Here is a 14,697-nt window from a genome sequence, read left to right as displayed (position 1 = left end):
CAAGAAGTATTAAAGCAAAAGTTGATCTTACTCCAGGATAAAAAAAAGTCCTTGTCCCCATGATTAAGGACTAAGAAAGAGAATGTGGAAAGCAGAAGTAGGTGGAGTGAGCTTTAGAGGAAGAGACTGAAGAAAAGATGGATAGATAGGGCAATGGGGACTTTGGATGCACAAAGTGTCTGTTCAACAAGATAGTCAAAAAGATGAGTGATTGGATGAAGGAATGACAATCTATAGGGATCTTCCCATTTGCTTCAAAATTTTATTTTATCAACTAGGAAGGAGGGGGTGGGGGAGATCATCATATGACGAACGGTGTGTGTGTGTGTGTGTGGGGGGGGGGTGTCAACCTCTGGCTGGCAAACCCTGATGTGGAAGAGATATACCTCGCTGCATTGCTTTAGACCCAAGCAGTGTGGTGACCCAAATCAAACAAGGTTATCAATACTATCCTTCTTTATTGTCATAAAACTAAAACTCCCTGACAAAGTTTTCTTCATTAAACTGTACACTGATTGCTACACTGTAAACATCTTCAGCAATGTGATATACAAAAATGTGACAGGGTTCATACATCAGACATTATCCTGAACTTCACACATCCATTTTATATACAACACACAAAAATGAGATCTATGTCAAGTTCGCTTTATTTTTTCCATTTTTATCATTGATCATTAGAACTACATAATTTTCATATAAAATAAATAAATATATAAATAAATAATTATACAACAATTAAGTTTCATAGAAATAATGTACATACTTAAAATAGTAGTTCTACACAAGAAATTATATGGTTTTAATGAAAACCCATGACTTATCTGATATTAAGAGACAAGTATTAATAGTAAGGAACTAAATAATGGAAAATTCCACTTGATGATAAAATGGTAGAATATTGGGTTCCTAAGTGATTTTACATTGGGTGCATACTGTCACTATCCTGTCAGCCTCCCATACACACATTTATACTTTATGGGAATCACATGAAATCATAAAAGTTCTTCAGAAAAATGAGAGAAATTTTCTCAATGATTATGTCTTACAATGTAATGGCTAACAATATTTTGTTTATGTGCACCACCCTCTATGCAGTAATCCCAGTGTATCCACTTTTCAATATCAGCTTCTATAATAAATGATAAACAAGAAGAGAACACTACACTGGGTAACAAATCCTGATATGTAACACCAGAAGTTAGCAAAATAAATATGAAGATCTATGAACACAGTACTTACAACAACTCAAATGGTTGCAAACTAGCAAAGTTAACTAAAATCTGTAAATACCAGAAAAAAACAACAAATCATACATTAGGCAGAAACCAAAATACAAATCATGAAGATTAATATATCTAATCCTAGTCAGTGTGTTGTTGATTGCAAGATTATAGTTTCCTTGCCCATGACCATGACCTACTATAGTGATACCTCCCTAGCTGAATAAAATCATCTAGCATTATCCAAAATGTAGCCCATACACTGTCACTGTATCAAATGGGTTAAATGAATTCCTAATCCTTCCAACACAGTGATACACCCCTCAGTTTTACAGGATAATCATGAGTTTCCTTGAACAAAATTCATGAAGAGCATCGCTTTGTCAAAGACATTAAAGGTAATCCTTCCTGTCCTGGGTGGCACATCTCTTTTTATCATGGCTGCCATCACACTCTTTTATTCAGATGTGCATAACCTATTCCATACTGGATGACAGAGCCTGGTTGCTGCCAGCCAACTTTATTCAGCTATGTGTGATCCTTTCAGCAGTGAAGAGATAAAATACACACATGGAGAAAATTGGTGATGAGGAAGTGATAACATGGGAAAATATAAATCATCTTTTTATTTTAATATACTAAGATGATCTAAGATACAAGTGACATCCCAACTGGAATGATCTCATCACAGATATGCCAAAATAGACATTGTAGATACAAGGAGGGAAAAAAAAATCAAGCCATTACGCCTATAAATATCTACATCCAAAATATATCTGATGCATCTCATCAATCATTATTCACAAAATTATGGAGTGTTTTTCTGCAAAATCATGACCCAGAAACAAATTAGAAAATTGCAAGCTCTTTACAAAGAAATACAACTTGATGTATAATAAGGTTCACTTTATCACAATGTTGAATTTCCATTATTCCACCTTTGAAAAAATATATACTGTATAATAGAAAAAAAAGTTCCTAAATTCAAGCACTGCATTAGTTTATCACATCATGATGTATAAAAAGTAACTAAATTTGATAACTATGATCATATACCACTTAACAAGAACTAGAAAAAATTAGGGATGTTTGTAATAAAACAAACTATTGGCATGAAAAATACATACAATTTGATATAGAGCCATATGGAATTTCAGTTCTTCAACCAATAACTAACCATAAAACCATGTTTCAGGTCATTGCCTCCAATCTTGGACAATTTTGCTGACCCGAATGGACAAAATGCTACACATATAAAACACTTACGACACATGTCATTAAACAACCTGCACGCTTGGCTTTCAACATCAATAGGAGGCATGAAGGGTATCTTTGGGTTCTGAAAAGAGGAGACAAAATAAGAAAAATGAGAAAACTAAGAAAGAAAAAAAAGAAAAAAAAAAAAAAAAAAAGATTATATATATAAATAATAATAACTGTGTGAATGTGATGCCCATCTATATCTGGGTAAGTTGTACAGATAAAGGGCTGTACTCAGAGCATCCTGTCTATTGATATATCAATCTAGTTATATACCAAAAAGCTTCTTCTTCCTTCTAAGGAAGATTGCTAACCAAGGCAATCACCCAACCCCATCCCATTCATCACCCAAATTTTCCCTTTTATTTTAGCTCCACAGTGATGAAGAGTCATTCCTGTCCCTCACCCACTACCCAGGTCAGAAACAATGCAACAAGACATGGCACATCCATATCAGGGCTCCAAGATTCATTTACATGGTGACCTTCCTCCTCATCCCCTCACGCAAAAGTAAAGATGAGGAGAAATCTTTTCAGGCCACATTGATTTATAGTCCTTTCACAACCATTTTCCACTCATATCTATCTCTTGCCTTTCCCTTCCCTGCTCAACAGACAATCCCCATTTACTTCTTTTCAAGTGCACTTCATCCACCTCTCCCTTCCACACTATACAGATGCTCTTCTACTTACGTTCATTTGTTTTACGTTTTTTCGATTTTATGTTTGAACTGACTAAAAAAAAAATTAATATTTTTTTTTTTAGTGAATTTTTTAGTTTAGTGTGCTCTCCGTAGTTCAAACGATACTTACGCATGACGCTGCGTCCATTGTTTACATTGCACAAACGACAGACTGAAAGTGCCTTGCCTCCTCCTCCTCCACCATCTCAATTTATGTTGCTTGAATTTAATTTATTTGAAATTAATGTTATTATTTTACAATGTTATGTGCATAATTAATGATTTAGGGGTGTTTTGTAAGATACGGTAATAGAATTTACGGATGTATAGTACAGTAACAACTTAAGTTCATTTTCAACTTACGTTCGGCCGTTCGGAGCGTAACTAAAACGGAAGTTGAGGAGCGTCTGTATTTTAGTCATCCCTTACTCATTCTTTCCACGTGGCAACACTACCCCAGTATTTTTTCTTCAGCTATATTTGCCAACTTCCTTTCCATGCTCACTCTCTTCACCTTACTTCTCAATCTATCCATCCTTAAAATCCCTCCATTCTTCTCACACATTTAAATTTCTCCTTTCTACTTCCATTAAATTCACAGTCTCTGTCCCATACAATGTTGTAGGCACACTCACCCGTTCATATAATCTTCTCTTTGCATCCATCCCCAGACACTTATTTCTCATGACTTTTCATTCCAAGACAATTACTTCCCTCATTCTAAAGTTTACCTGCAACACTACTTCTTTCCCAGCAACATGTGACCCTAGATACTTAAAACTATCCATTTCCTTTAACATCTTTCCTTCACGGCTTACTTCCAACTTACTGCCATCTTCAATCCTTGCACATCTCACCATCTTATTTTTACCCATACCTCAACTTCCTCCTATCACAACTTCCCAAATTTCATCACCAACTGCCTTAGACTCTCCTCTGACTTCACCATTAATAAAGTGTCACCAGCAAACAACAACTGACTCATCTCCCAATTCCTTTTTCTTTAAGTCTCTAATCCTCTAACCATCATTCTCACATTTACCTACCTTACCACCCTACCAATGTATACTTCAAACCATTCACTGTTACCATTCCTAACGCTAACTCAAGCTCTTCTACTCATGTGAAAGCTTTTCACTGCCCTTAACAAAATTTCCCTAATCCCATATATTGTAATACCTTCCACAATCCATTCCTGTCAACCATGTCATAAGCCTTCTTTAAATCCTTAAAGGCCCCCAAAAATCGTCATTTTTTGCCAAAAACTTCTTGCATAATTGTCTTACCACAAAATTTGATCCATGTATCTATCTTTCCAAAATCCACATACTTTCTCACTAATTACTACCTCTGTTCCTCTCCTAATCCTCTCAACACCCTCACATATGCCTTTCCAACAATGCTCAACAAACTGATCCCTCTAACATTTTTCCCCCTTTGTAAAGTGGAATTATACAAGCACTCTCCCAGTCCTACAGCACACTTCTCTCCCTTAGGTATATATTACAATCTCATTAGCCAATTCACTATAATCGTTCCTCCCTTTGTCAGACATTCTGTAAGACACCCATCCAATCCAGGTGCCTTACCAGCATTCATGTTTTCAATGCTCTTTGCACCTTGTATTTTCATTAAGCTCTGTCATTTCCCTCTCTCATCAGTCATTTGGGAGAGGAAATTGACAGGACTATAGGAAAAGATGGAAGAGTTGGAGGGGTGTAATGTGTCTAAGAAAGGGCGGAATGGTTATAGTGGATTGGCTAATAAGGTTGTTTATTGTGTGCCTAAGGTAGGGGAGTGTGCCAAAGGACTGGAAGAGTGCTTGTATAGTTCAAAACTTGACCCAAGGTTGCATATCACCTCTCTTTGCTCCTCAGAACTGAGAAGTTCCAATATCTTCAATCTTTCCTTATATATCTTGACATTTAGACCAGGGACTGCCTTGGTTGCTGCCTTTTGTATTCTCTCTACTTTTCTCATATCTCTCAGTATGGTGACCACACCACTGCTGTGCAGCACATTCCAATCTAGGTTGTATCAGGCTTTCAATTATTTTCTTCATGTCCTCATCCATGAAGAAAATTACCACTCTTCCATTCTTCAACAGATTGGTCTTTCATGTTATTTTCCTCATGCTTCAGGTGACAGGTCATACTTGATTTAATTATGATACCTAGGTCCTTTTCCTCCTTTGCTTTTGTTATTATTTCATTTCCCATTTTGTAATCCATCATCAGTCTTTTCTTTCTTTGGCCCATTTCCAATAGTTTGCATTTATTTTGAAAGTTATTTTCACCCGATTCCACTCATATACTTTATCCAGGTCCCTCTGCAATATTAAATAATCCTCCTTGCTTCTCACCCTCTCATGATCTTTCCTTCATCAGCAAATAAGTTTGCATATATATTTATTCCTGTTGTAGTTGAACAGTTATAACAACATATTGTTCATTGGAGTAGGCCAATGAGTGCATACTGGATACTATGTACAAAAGACTTGTTAATTACATGGCCTTCAAGAGACTGCAGAGTATAATTTTCCATCAAATGTTGTAGTCGAACATTTATGACTACATTCCTTTTGTCATGTCACTGATATATAGAGTCAAATCTTGGATAATGAATATACCCATTTAATGAATAAATCAGTTAATGAATAAGTTTTGTGAAAATTTTGTCTCCATTAACCAACAATACTTCATAGATGGGACCTAACAAGCATTGTTCCTTTCCTGTATACTACAATTAGGTAAATACATAATCCCGGTGGTTCAACAGTGCTTTGGAGCATTTCCCATAATTATTTCAGTTAGCAAATATTTCAATTTCAGAATGGAGTCATGGAACAGATTAAATTTGTCATCCAAGGTTCCATTGTACGAGCAACATGACAGGAGCCAAAACTGAGCCCTGTGATACACCAGTGGTTAATTTTCTCCATTCTGATTTTTCATCTGTCACTATTGTTCTCATACGTCTATCCTTTAAGAAATTTTTTGTCCATTCTATTTCTACTGAGGCCTCATATGTTTTCTAATTTTCAAGTCAATCTCTTCTGTGGCTTATGTTAAAGGATTTATCTAAATATAGATGTACACAATTCACCCTTCTCACTCATGCAGCAAATCAGTTACTCTTAAGTAAAAAAATTTGTAAGTTTGTAATATAGGACTTTCCTTCTCTGAACCCAGATTGATTACTAATATTTCTTGCTTTTTGAGATGCTTCATTCATCTTTCAGATTTTTCTCACTTATTTTTGCTATTTTACAAGTCAAGGACATTTAAATATAAAATTGTGGTACCTCTGTTACCTCCTTTATAAATTATCACATTTGTCAACTTCCAGTCCAATTGTAATTTTCCTTCTATTGAACTAGTTATCAAAATGTGCACTTTGTTTACAAATCGTTTTCTGCATTCTTTCAGTATCTATTTTGATATTTCATCAAGTCCTGAGGTCTTCTTTGTTTCCAATCTTTCTAACCTAACAATTTAAGCTCTTCTCCCATTTTCACTGTTGTATGTTCAACTTTCAATTTGGGTATTCCTATTTTATGCTCTACCTTACCATAAAAAAGAAGTTTGGGTTGGTTTTTACATTTCTCTTATTACTTGTCCACCATAACACCCCAGTCACTTTTCGAGAAATCTTCACTGAACAATTGCCAAATGCCCACTACTAATGAGTGTGTGTGTGTATTTACCTAATTTTATTTACCCAATTGTAGTATACAGGAGTGGAACAATGTTCACTGGGCCCTGTTTCCTATTTTCTAACATACCTAGATTCAAATTCATGTACGGTTCCAACTTAATCTATATACTGTATTTGATTTCTAATTATCATATTTAGATTTGAACTCATGTATTGTTTGAGCTTAGGCTATATCACCTTCTAAACTATTCCACTTGTACATTTATATGGAAAACTATTTCTTCACATCCTTTTGACATGTGGTCTTTCTTAGTTTACTTCCATGACCTCTTAAAGTCCTTCCATCTTTAATCAGGAGATCTTTTCCATTAATGCAATCTATCACCTTTCGTGACCTGAGCACTGTAATTATGTCACCTCTTTCTCATTGATCTTTCAAGGTTAGCAGACCCAGTACTTTTTGTCTTTCCTCATGTAGTTTATCTGCCAGGCTGGGGACCAGTTTGGTTGTTGCCATTTTTATTCTCTCAAAGGATCTACAAATTATTTATAAAGGTGGAGCATGCCAACAGGAGACCTTTTGGTCCATATCTAGGTTGGATGTGAAAAAAATCATAATAATGATAAACAAATAAATAAATAAAAACTATAATAATGTAAATAAATAAAATAAATAAATACAAAGGTATAGTTATATAATAAACAGGTAAATAGTAAATGATAATATATTGACATTAATAATAAATGAGAACCAAACAAATAATAATAAACAGACAAATGATAACAAAACAAATAATATAAAATAAATGATAGTCATTACAGCATCTTGCTTAGGTGTTTATCTAAATGATTCTTAAAGCTTCGAACTGAACTACATTGCACTACCTCTGCAGGAAGTTTATTCCATTCATTAACTACATGGTTGGCAAAGTTGTTTCTACCCACTTCCAAATTAAATCTATTTCTGGACAGTTTGAGACCCTTGTTTCTTGTTGGATTCTCATTCAATGTGAAAATTTTGTCACTTTTGATGTTGTCAATTCCCTTTAGAATCTTAAAGACCTGTATCAAGTCACTTCTGAGTCTACACTTTTTTAAGGAAAAGAGATTCATATGTCAATTTTTGTATTTATTTTCGATATTTGGAATCTGTTTTGTAGCTCACCGTTGTACTTTTTCCAATCTGTCAATGTCTTTAACCCCTTGAGTACCGGTTGTGTGTTTTGTGACACCTGCGTGTCACGGCTGAGTGCACCCGCCAGAAACCGAGCGTGCTCCCCGTGACACACACGTGCCACAGTTATAAGCTGTGTGTATTGAGGGCTCTCAAGGCCTCGGTTTCTGGGTTATTTCTACCCACGTGGTGGCAAGTGTCTGTGTTTACAAACATAAGGCTCCAGCCATTCGTGGGACGGTTTGAAACGTTTATTTACGTAAGGTTGACGGGTCAGTAACGAAGGGGTTAATGAGATTCAGTGACCATATGGAAACAGCATATTCCAAATGTGGATGAACTAGTGATTTATATAGCTTGTTAATGAGTGATGGACTTTTGAAGTCAAAAGATTGCGCAATTAGTCCTAGAATCTTATTTGCTTTCTCTGAGGCTGAAATACACTGCTTGGATGATTTGAGATACTGATAATTATGCCGAGATCCTTATCACTATCCACTTTTGTTCACAAATTTCCAAATAACTTGTAATTGCTGTTATTTTTACCTATGTGCATTACCTTGCATTTACTTGTGTTAAATTTCATTAGCCACTTTTCAGGCCATTGCTGTAATTTATCTAAATCTCCTTGAATATCTAATTGGTTTAAGTGATCATTTGCCACTCCGCAGTTTTGTATCATCAGCAAATTTGGAAACAGTAGATTTTAGTCCATGGTCTATATCATCTATATATACTATGAATAGAAGTGGCCCAAGAACGGAACCTTGAGGAGCTCCACTTGTAACATTTTTCCATTTAAAACAACTCTCTGTTTTTGATCATTCAACCAATTACTAGTCCAACTTAATAGGCTGCCACTTATTCCGTGTGAAGCTAATTTAGTTAGTCTTTCGTGGGAGACAGTATTAAAAGCTTTTGCAAAGTCTAGATATATTAAATCTATGTTTCTTTTGTCATAATTCGAGATAACTGTGTTGCAGAATTCGAGTAAGTTAGTCACGCGAGAACATTTCTGTCAGAAACCATGCTGGCTATCATTTATCAAACAGTTACTTTCTAAATGATGTTCGACAGCATCTCTGATGATAGTGTCCATCATTTTTCCTATGATTGAAGTCAAACTTATAGGCCTGTAGTTATTTGGATTCTTTTTGTCACCTTTTTTTAATATGGGAGTAACGTTAGCAAGCTTCCATTCTCTTGGGACATCTCCAGATATGATGGATTTCTTGAAAATAATTTCGAATGGAACAACAATCTCATTTTTCATTTCCTTTAAGATTCTTGGATGCCAACCATCAGGCCCTGGTGTTTTATTGACTTTTGAGTTTATCTATACACCTTTTAATTTTTTCTTTTGTTATATTTACCATAGTAAGTTTACCCTAGACTTTCACAGGTTTCAGTTTGGAGTTCACTTTGAGGTGTTTCTTTACGAATACTGAGCAAAAAAAATTGTTTAAAATATCACACATTCCTTCATTTGAATATTCAAGCAGCAGATAATAGTGGGCCAATGTGATTCCTAACAACCTTTTCATCTCTAATGTAACTATAGAATTCGTTGGGATTCTCTTTGGATTTATCAGCGATATTCATTCCGTATTGTTGTTGTTGTTGTTTTTTATTGTCTTTTTTAAATCTCTCTGTATTAATACATACTTTTGATAGTCATTAGATGCACCCGAGCACTTATATTTCTTGTAAGCCTGTCTCTTTTTAGCAATACTTTTTTCAGTTTCTTTGTCAAGCCACTTTGGGCGAGCCTGATTTGGGGGACATCTGTCCTTAAAAGGAATGTAAGTATGAATCATCTTAGTGAGCGTATTTTGAAGTTTTTCCCACATCTGATCTACAGGTCTTTCGCTTAATTTTGCCTCCCAATCAGTAAGCTAAAGCTCCTGACATAGTCCTATGAACTGAACTTTACTGAAATTGGGTATTTTAGAAACACAAGTATCTATTCTAAAATGTTTTAGTAGTTTGAATCTAACTAAATTGTGATCGCTATTTGCAACAGTTTCACAGAGTTTTACATCAGTTATCATGCTTTCACAGCTAGTGATCAATAGATCTAACAAGTTTCCATGTCTTCTGTGCTCTTTTACATGCTGAACTAATTGTCACCTAAAAAATCTATCAAGTGACTACCTATATGGCCATGTTCAAGGGTCATCCAATCAATATCAGTGAAATTGAAATCACCCATCGGCCTCCCCTCGTTCATTGACATTCTGTCTGGCATCCCTTCCTAAAATTGCATCTTGTCCCCCAGTGACATTATATCCTACCATGATATTTTGTCCTCCACTATCATTACATCCCATTGTGATCTTTTGTCCTCCACTGTCATTATATCTCATCATGATATTTTGTCCTTCATTGACATTCTGTTCAGCATCCCTTTTTTTAAAATTGTATTTTGTCCTCCACTGACATATCCTACCATGATATTTTGTCCTCCACTATCATTACATCCCATTGTGATATTTTGTCCTCCATTATCATTACATTCCATCATGATCTTTTGTCCTCCACTGTCCTTACTTCCCATCGTGATCTTTTGTACTCCACTGTCCTTACATCCCATTGTGACATTTTGTCCTTTGACATTACATCCCATCGTGACATTTTGTCCTTTGATATTTCATCCTAATGTAACATTTCGTCCTCTACTGACATTATATCCTAAATTATATTTTGTCCTAAACTGGCATATTCTACATTAATGGTATACTCTACTCTGTTTTCCCCAGTATACTCTATTTCCCCTTCCCTTTGGGTTTCTACCCCAAAAAAGGAACTAGTTCATTACAAACTCCCACAATGAGGTTTGTAAAAATATCTTTGCTTCTGTGGGTAAGGTGGATCCCATCAGAAGTGTAAAGGTCATGACACCTGGAAAAGAGATACCAAGGATCAAGAAAGTGGTGTTCCAGTTGCATGCACAACTGTGATATCCTCACATTGATCCCTATGGCTCTACTGTTCCAGCACGAGCTTGCGTAGATCCTCGGGAAGATCCCACAGACTATGTGACGGCTCCTACGTTCCTTAATCTCCTGAAGGAGGACCTTGTACTACTGAACAAGTTCCTCTCATCTCACCCTACCTACATCGTTACTTCCTGTATGAACAATCATAACCATGTTCATCTGTCTTTGCTCCCTGATGGTCTGGGTACAATCGGCGATCCCACTGCCCAGTTGACATACAAGCTTGCAACATCGTTTGGTCTTCCGCTGCAGGATGTCGTCATAGCCTTGCACCATGGAGTCCCCCACCACCAAGAACTCCTGATTTTCAGCCACTTCATCCTCCAACAGAGCAAAATGATTGGCTAGAGCAAGCGGTTGCATCGCATGGCACCCGCTTACCAAACGCGGGCTCGACAAACGGGACCCCATGGAACGCCACTCGCTCACGGCAGTGACAGACGGGAAGAAGTGGAATGCTTTTTGGGTTGTGGGGAGGATTCACTCTTCTCACAGAGTGCACTCTTGAGAAGACAAATTTCCTCCTCACATATCATGAGACAATACTCCAGGTTCACACAACCTTGCTTAAATCCTTCACTCTGTGTGGGGACCATACAAATGATGCATATTCCAGTCTTGGACGTATCAGGGTTTTGATGAGTTCATCATCTCTTCATCCATATGGTGGAATGCCATTTTAGTCTTCTGCAGTAGTCCATATGCGTCTCTCACAATCCTGTTGATATGTCTGTCAGGTGACATGTAGTCTTTTATCAACAATCCCAAGTCTTTCTCCTCTTTTGCTTTTGTAATGGATTCACTTCCCAAGGAATACTTTTAGTATAGCCTTTTGCCACTATTCCCCATTTCCAGTACTTTTCATTTTTTGGTATTGAACTTCATTTCCCATTCTTGGCTCCATGCAAAAATAGTATCTAGATCTTTTTGCAATATTCTACCATTCTCATTTTTTACTCTTCTCATGATTTTTGCATCATCTGCAAACATGTTGGCATTGCTTGTTGTTCTTTCCATAAAGTCATTTTCATAGACAAGAAACATGCAAGCATTGAACCTTGTGGTACTCCACTCATTACTGCTCTCTAGCTTGATATCTTGTCCTATAGTATTGTCCTCATGTATCTTTCAATCTATTCTAATAATTTACCTTTCAGTCATCCAACATGCTCCAATTTTCACACAAGTTGATGGTGAGGTACTTTATCCCAAAGGAATTTCTCCCCATCTTCTCTTTTTCTGCATGAAGGGATGGAGAAGGGGGTTACCAATTGAATGAAGCAGCCTTGCTGTGGATGTGCTGTGTGTTGCTGTATTGCTTCTGATCCAGGGCAGTGGGCAAGATGCAGGGATGACTCATCATCCAGGAGCCAAGAAAAGAGGGAGGTAGGGGTGGTGAATGGGAGTGGAGTATGTGGGGATGAAATGGGTGGGAGTGGATTTATGCCTTTGACTTTGGCTACCTCCCTTGCAAGGGGGAAAAAGCCATTGGTATATGAATGTATTAATAAAAATACTTTAAAGAAAATTATACTAATGGATATAATACATTAGTAAGCAGATAAATTCTATAACCACCAAGTCCCTCCTGTTGATGATGAATATGACATACTCATGATTCATGAATCTGTGTGCACCATGAGACCCACGTCAAATTAAAAACTGAATATTTAGCATTAACCCATTCAACTCCGATGACAAGATGTCTTGTCATTTGGTCAAATAAAACAAAAAATCATAAAACACCAAAATGTTTGATCAAACACCAGAAAAATATGACGTCAATCCTCGCTTCGCTCGCGAGCGAAGCGAGGATTGACGTCATATTTTTCTGGTGTTTGATCAAACATTTTGGTGTTTTATGATTTTTTGTTTTATTTGACCAAATGACAAGACATCTTGTCATCGGAGTTGAATGGGTTAAGCACAAATTCTAGAATCCATCCAAACATTACTACACAAATGTAATTCAAAATTCAATAAAAACAATACTAATTCCCTTCAGTGTATCTACTATATTTTGTAAAAATTTCTTCCCCATGTAAGTTACTAAAGGAGATGCTCTGGTACTGAAAATTATTTGATCTATCATCAAGTAATAAAATTTCAGAGCATGCAATTCATACACAAGTACACACAACTTCCTGATATTAAACATGATTTAGATGTTTTTGTTTCTTCTTCAGACAATCATAATTCAAGTTCCTCTTCTCCAAAAGGTACAACATTTAGGCCTTCCTTCTGCTATTTGGGACTGAACAACTTAGGTCAATACTCACAGGTCCAAAAAACTGAATCCATATTCACAGGTTAAAAAAATCAATCATATTGTATATCTCACCATTCTGTCCACACAAGAAAGCACCAGTGCTTAAATGCCAGCACTATGTTGTACCAAGCAAGATTATTTACACAAGTCCACTAATAAAAACAATACGAGCTTCCTACTTATACACTATAACCATGCTGACAGAGCCTCAGTCACACACCACATTCATAAAAAAGAAAGGTGTCGCTTGATAGTGAAGACCATTTATCTTCTAAAAGATCAGGAACACAAGGCATCAGTAGGCTTATCACCAGTATAGTTGTGGTCATAACTTTTAATTACACAAGTGATATCACTGTCTTAGTATAACATTTGTTCCTGCTTTGATGATATAATTTTCTATACATGAAATACAGTACACTCTCTACTTTCCAAACTAATTGGGGGGACATAAAGTAAGATGTTAAATAATCATAAGTGTAGCACAAGTGTGGTCACAGTGAGAAGCAAGTCCCAAATACAGCATGGGAATGGGATAGGGGTATGGCCTGGATGGGATGGTGTGCAGTATGCAGTGTATGGTGAATGGTATGAACATATTTCCACATTTTTCCTCACTTCATAACCACATTTTTTCTATTTCCTGGTGAAAATTTGCAAATAGTCAAAACTGCTAATGTTAATGGATGACTGTACTAGTAATTGCTCAAACTATAACACATACAAAATAAATGTCATGTAACCAAATCTGTATATGAACTTTGTTAAATTACTACCACTACAAATAATAACCTATATACGGTATTTGCCTTATAAAATGCCTATTAACATACTGCCAATTCAAGGTAACATGTAAGGGGAGGCTGGTCATCTCCCTTATATGGGGAATAAGCTTTTTGGTGTACAGGAAAATAGATATAAATACCATATGTAAATTACTGTCCATAATGGTAGCAATTTAATTACATCTGTTGACTGATTTAATTAACATAACATACATATCATGCAATCCTATGTTGAGTGAAATAAATATCAGAGGTATTAAGCACATATATGCTTATGAATAGTTCATCTAAGCACATATATTTGCTTATGAGTAGTCAATCATATACTTTCTAGTTTCATTTCTCCTGTATAACATACAGGAACAGTTGTACAAAGACAGTCATTTGGAAAAGAACAATCAGTAAGTATCAAGTAAACATAGCTTATGACAGTCAACATCTCACCTGAGCTCTGTAGACTGTCAAAGACAAAAATTCTTAATAATGCAAGGAAAACAGGAGGCCTGGTTTGTAGTGAATGGGAGGGGGAGCAGTCATGGTTACTAAAAATGATTTCTCTGCAGTGTTAGTGACTTAACAAGAGAAAATGCAAGAAAATAAAAATGATGATTTCGAAATTAATGTAGACTCGAAAGAAGAGACATCTGG

At 36.1% G+C, this 14,697-nt stretch overlaps 1 protein-coding gene across 12 annotated transcripts in view; it reads right to left on the bottom strand.

Annotated features, from left to right (window-relative positions):
- Positions 1-438: 438 nt before the first annotated feature.
- Tango5 (Transport and Golgi organization 5) overlaps positions 439-14,697 on the bottom strand; it is a 134,784-nt gene continuing 120,525 nt past the window's right edge. For all 12 annotated transcript variants that reach the window (XM_076209333.1, XM_076209330.1, XM_076209332.1 and 9 more), the window contains one exon: positions 439-2,562. The gene's annotated coding sequence lies outside the window, so the exon portion shown is untranslated. The remainder of the gene's footprint in view (positions 2,563-14,697) is intronic.

Source organism: Oratosquilla oratoria, chromosome 26 (genome assembly GCF_046742065.1).
Source record: "Oratosquilla oratoria isolate Oo_2021 chromosome 26, ASM4674206v1, whole genome shotgun sequence".
Classification (NCBI taxonomy): domain Eukaryota; kingdom Metazoa; phylum Arthropoda; class Malacostraca; order Stomatopoda; family Squillidae; genus Oratosquilla; species Oratosquilla oratoria.
The sequence above is the reverse complement of the archived record's forward strand: the minus strand, read 5'-3'. Positions and strand labels throughout refer to the sequence as shown.